This window comes from Triticum dicoccoides, chromosome 4B (assembly GCF_002162155.2).
Source record: "Triticum dicoccoides isolate Atlit2015 ecotype Zavitan chromosome 4B, WEW_v2.0, whole genome shotgun sequence".
Taxonomy (NCBI): Eukaryota; Viridiplantae; Streptophyta; class Magnoliopsida; order Poales; family Poaceae; genus Triticum; species Triticum dicoccoides.
Window position 1 is genome coordinate 191,888,830 of NC_041387.1, and position 5,412 is coordinate 191,894,241.

Sequence of the window (5,412 nt, forward strand, 5' to 3'; positions counted from 1 at the left end):
GGTTGTACCTGGCAATTGCCTTGTTGAAGGCACTGTTTTTGGGTGACTTCAGACTTTCTCCAGGGTGAAAACTCAATATCTTCGATCGGGCAACGACAACGCTTGTTGTTATCTTTTTGGAGGTGTTGCTTTTGGAGAACATCTTTTATAACCCGGGTGTTGTTGTCTTCGGTGGTGGTTAGAGTGTTGTTGTTGCTAGTGATTGATCACCGTGGCAGGATCTTTTTTCTTCTATTCTTTTTATTTTATTTTTTGGCCGTGTGTATCCTTGACGCCTTTGGACATCTTGTTGGCACAGAGACTGGGTGTAATTAGTATCTTCGCGATATTAATATGTTCCCTTTGTCGAAAAGATAGAAGAACTGCTTGAGAAGTACTCCGTCTACAAACAAATATAAGACGTTTTAGATACTTCAATATGGACTCCATACGGATGGAAATGAACAAATAAATACACTAAAATACATCTATATACATCCGAATCAGAAAAGAGTATGATTTTCACAAGTAACAAACTTATAATGATATTGGTATTATCCAAGATAAAAGGAATGAAAAATTGTTCCACGATCATGTTGCAACTTTATCACAACGGTATAATTAAATGCATTTAAGGTTTATACGAAATAGCACATGATCTATTTTCCGGTGAAATATGTATTCAAATTATTTGTACCATGCACATGCATTAAAAAAATACACTTTGCCTCTCAAAACAAATGGGCACGACAACGCGCGTCTCAAGTTCTAGTATTAAGTTCTTGCAAAAAAAAGTTCTAGTATTAAGTATAATGTAGGCGTAGACACCGTATGCACAAACACTCGCGACACCATAGGCACGCCCTTTCCATGATAGCACACGCAACCAAATCAATCTGAACCACAAAATTAAACTAGCACGAATGTGTCTGCACCTAATTTCCCTTTTTTCTTTTGAAAGTGCATTTGGTTTTCTGTTTGCAACAACACAGAAAACTCCGTTTTTGTTGTTGTTAGAATAATCCGAGTCACATAGTCGATCTATTGAGGACCAATCAATAGCCACAACACTGAGATTACTCAACCTCGAATACATCATCGGGGCATGAATACGAGCGCTCCATCATGTTGATACCGCTACAATACCTACACCGGCCGCACCAGCGTTCATATGTCACCAACTCCTCCAATACATTTGTGTCATTATGTTGTCGTAGATTACATCGCTTGTCTACCCCACATCAAATAGGAGGGCTAAGTCATAAGTGTCTTATTCAAAGACGATCACATACCTTGTCTACACAAAATATGTGCATGCGCTTGAAAAAATTATGGACTTTTATAATGAATAGTGCATGTGCTTGAAATACATGATTTTGTTTTTCTTGTGTCGCTTTCATCAAAACCTACTTCATTCATGCAATGCGCAACATAGGCGGCCCAACCCACATAACACAACGCAACAACAGCCACGTCCCACCCCATCTCTGAGTCGACGCCCTCTGCTGTCGACAACATGGCCCAGCGTCGTATTCTTCCTACTCTCTCCACGAAACCAACACACATATGGTACTAACACATAACCCACACCTGCCACAACTGGTCTCTTAGGCCGCGTCACAGTTTCTCCAATACGTGGTCATCAAGCGACCCCCTCGACATCCCTCGCCGAGTCCTCATTTGGAGAAGTCGAACAACGCCACACCCATCTTGCACATTTGGTCATGAAGAAGTGCGCCGAATTGAGCTCCCAGAGGTTACCCAGACCTTCTCGCTGCCCCCATATCCAGTATAGTCATGTTGTCGCCATAAGACTGCCCCGGAGCTCAAATGATACCCTCGATGTCGCCGTGCTGCACCTTATCTTGTCGTTGCCTTCCCGAAGACCAATGGCCTCCCACTCTATTAAGACGAGGTATGTTTAGTGAAGAGTATTGATAAAATGGATATGCATTTTCTCTAACTCCCAAAAGAAAACAAAAGCCAAGAGCCACAAAATCTTACATTTTTTGCCAATTTGTGTAGTTCATTGTACATCTTGATTGTTCAGGTCTGTCTGCTCCGACTGCCCAGACGCGATCTAGTAATTGGACAATCCGGATGCTTCTCCTTTTCTGCATGGGCCGCTCGACCCCAGGCTAGATGAATTAGAAGTGTCTATGCATTCCATCTTGGACCTCTTGGGTTCAGCCTAGCTATCCACTTCCCTAGGTTAGACTATTCACACATTGGAGCAGTGCGGCAGCTAACGAGGGGTCTGTAATCTATATCTATATCTATACTTCTATAATCTATATCTATACCAATATAAAAAGACCCAGTGGGGCAGATCTAACAGATCTTGGCCATCAATTAGTGTTAATCCGATAGTCCTTATTGTCCTAATGGTGAGCAACTAAACATGTTTAGTGCTAAACGTGTTTACTGCTAATCAATCATTTCTCTCCCCGATCCCCTTCCTCACGTACCCTTTCACATGAAAAGAAACTGCCACAACGAACCGTCGTGCGATCCCGTTCCTTACGTACCCTTTCACACGAAAGGAAACTGCCACACCGAACCGTCGTGTGATCCCCTTCCTTACGTACCCTTTCACACGAAAAGAAAATGCCACAACGAATCGCCCCACAGCGCCGCCCCATCACCTCGCTTCAGCGACGCATGCCACCCTCATCGCCTCGACCCGCAACAACTGTCGTGGTTCTAAGCCTGACAGTAGAGTGGGGGTAGGTATGGAGAGGCAAGGTCCTAGCTATGGAGAGGTTGTAAGCACAAAGGATGTACGAGTTCAGGCCCTTCTCGGAAGAAGTAACAGCCCTACGTCTCGGAGCCCGGAGGCGGTCGAGTGGATTATCAATGTATGGATTACAAGGTGCCGAACCCTCTGCCTGTGAAGTGGGGTGGCTTATATAGAGTGCGCCAGGACCCCAGCCAGCCCACGTAGGAGAGGGTTTAAGGTGAGTTAAGTCTGGGGCGTTACTGGTAACGCCCCACATAAAGTGCCTTTACTATCATAAAGTCTACTTAATTACAGGCCGTTGCGGTGCAGAGTGCCTCTTGACCTCCTGGTGGTCGAGTGAGTCTTCGTGGTCGAGTCCTTCAGGCCAGTCGAATGAATCCTCGTTGGTCGACTGGAAGACGACCTCTTCTAGGGATGTCCTAGGGTAAGTTACTTGGAACAGGTCCATGACCCTACCCTAGGTACATAACCCCATCATTAGCCCCCGAATGGATTGAGGCTTCGAGTGAAGAAGGAGTTGATGTCGTTTCCGATTAACCTTTGCGCTCTAGTTGTGCGCTGTTCTGGATCAAAGAATCTCTTCGTTGACAGGGAGCAATTTGTCTTCGGTCGACTCGATCCATTCTATTTTTGCGTCGAGTGATCTTTCGAGCTTCGACGATCTCCGAGCGACGGATCGCCGGAAACACCGCGTCTGACAGACTGATTTGTTGCTCGCGGATTCCGCGGGGTGCGAAATTTGGGGGCGCGCGCGAAGCGGGGCAGACCGCGGCGTTCGGATGGGACGGGGCATAGACGCCTCGATCTCCGCGCCGCCTTTTTCGCCACGTATCCAGTCCTCATAACTGCTCCCAGATATGATTAGATCGACCGGGCCCACATGTCAGCCACTCGGAAGGGACCTTATAAATGTGCCCGGCGAGGATTTCTGTGCTGCGCCTCAGCATTCTCCCTCTCTCCCTCTGCTTCCTTCCTCCCTGCTCAGCGTGCTCGCTCTCGCCCCCGCACCACTTCCCTTCGTGCATCTCACCGACGACCATGGCCAAGGAGAAGGCGGCGGCGCTGGAGCGTGCCAAGAAGGCGTCGGCATCGGAGAAGGCGAAGGGGAGATCCACCAGCCGCAGAGGGTCCTCGTCCAGATCCCGCCTGCCGAAAGGCTGGGTCCAAGGAGACTGGATCCAGTCGACCATCACGGAGAAGGACCTCCTCGACATGGCCAACGAGGGCTTGATCCCTCACGGAGCTGCGAGGTTGCCGGGGAAGGAGTGGCAGCCACAGCCAGAAGAGGGTGAGTGTGTGCTTCTGGCCACTCATGTTGATCGTGGGTTTTCCTTGCCGCCAAGCATTTTCTTCCGTGGCTTCTTGAATTTCTTTGGAGCGCAGCTCCACCACTTTACCCCAAACTCCATTGCCTATCTTGCTGCATTCGTGTCCATGTGTGAGGGTTTCTTGGGCTGTCGACCGCACTGGGGTTTGTTCAAATGTATCTTCACGTGTCGCTCTCAGACCGTGAAGAAGGCGAGCCCAGGTGATGAGAAGACCCGAGTCGTCCAAATGTGTGGGGGCCTGGGGATTCAGGTGAGGAACAATAGCACCTTCCCGCCCATGTCCTTTCCCGAGTCCGTCAGAGGCTGGCAGTCGACTTGGTTCTACTGTCAGGTCCAGTCGACGCCAGGGCAGTCGAGTGGACTCCCTCCGTTTACCATGGACCGAGTGAACAAGCCCTCCCCTCTGAAGCTGATTCCGGAGGAGAAAGCCGACGTGAAGATGTTGATGGAGCGCGTGGTGCAGTTGGTCCGGGAGGGGGTGACGGGCATGGATCTTCTGGAGGTCTTCCTCAGGCGTCGCATCCAACCCCTTCAATTCCGGAGCCACTGCATGTGGTTGTACTGTGGGCCCGAAGACGAGACTAGAGTCCATCCAGAAGAAGTCGACGATGCCACTTTGGAAAGATGGATGGTAGCCGTTACCGGAAACAGGGACAACCCGCGCGGAGCTAGAAGGATTCCTCCACTCGACCACAACAGCGACCCAAACAAGGTACACTTGCTCTGCTTTCCATTGTGTCCTTGTCGTATTCATTTCTGCTAACCCTGCCGACTGGTCGACTGATCCTTGTTTGGGCATCTGCTAGGCTTTCACCGAGCTGTACTCGATGCCCAATGGGGCACAAGCTTCGACTGAGGAAGGCGAGGCGAGCGGGGGCGAGGCGAGTGGGGGCGAGAGCCAGGAAGAGGAGGAATGGGACTCGGATGCTGCAGGGGATGATGACGACGATGATGATGATGAAGGTGATGAAGATGACATCGAGCACGAGGAAGAAGAGGAGGAGGAGGTCGTTCCACCGCGCTCAGAAAGGCGGTCGAAGCTTGTCCACGACCCTTCGACCGAACGTGGTAAGGGGGTTGCGACCGCCACTCAGTCGACCAAGCGCCCTCGGACCACCTCTCCGGCGCCGACTGAAAAGGCGCCGAAGCAGCCCAGGGCGGCCTCATCGAAGCCGACCAAGCTCCTGCCGAAGATGAAGGTGTCCATCCCCACCATATCAGGGTAATTGTGTTGCTCATATTTTCTTATTCTGTGCGAACTTTATCTCTGGTCGACGCTGAGGTTAGTCGACTGATCCTTTGGAGTTGCAGTGCTGCTACTTCTGAGACCTCGGCCCGGGCCGATGACCACGAGATGGAGGATGC

At 50.0% G+C, this 5,412-nt stretch overlaps 1 long non-coding RNA gene across 1 annotated transcript; it reads left to right on the forward strand.

The window, feature by feature from the left end:
• Positions 1 to 1,621: 1,621 nt before the first annotated feature.
• LOC119293532 lies at positions 1,622 to 2,331 on the forward strand. The gene is made up of 2 exons (XR_005143099.1): positions 1,622 to 1,894; positions 2,030 to 2,331. It is a non-coding gene; the product is annotated as an uncharacterized LOC119293532 (long non-coding RNA).
• The last annotated feature ends 3,081 nt before the right edge of the window (positions 2,332 to 5,412 follow it).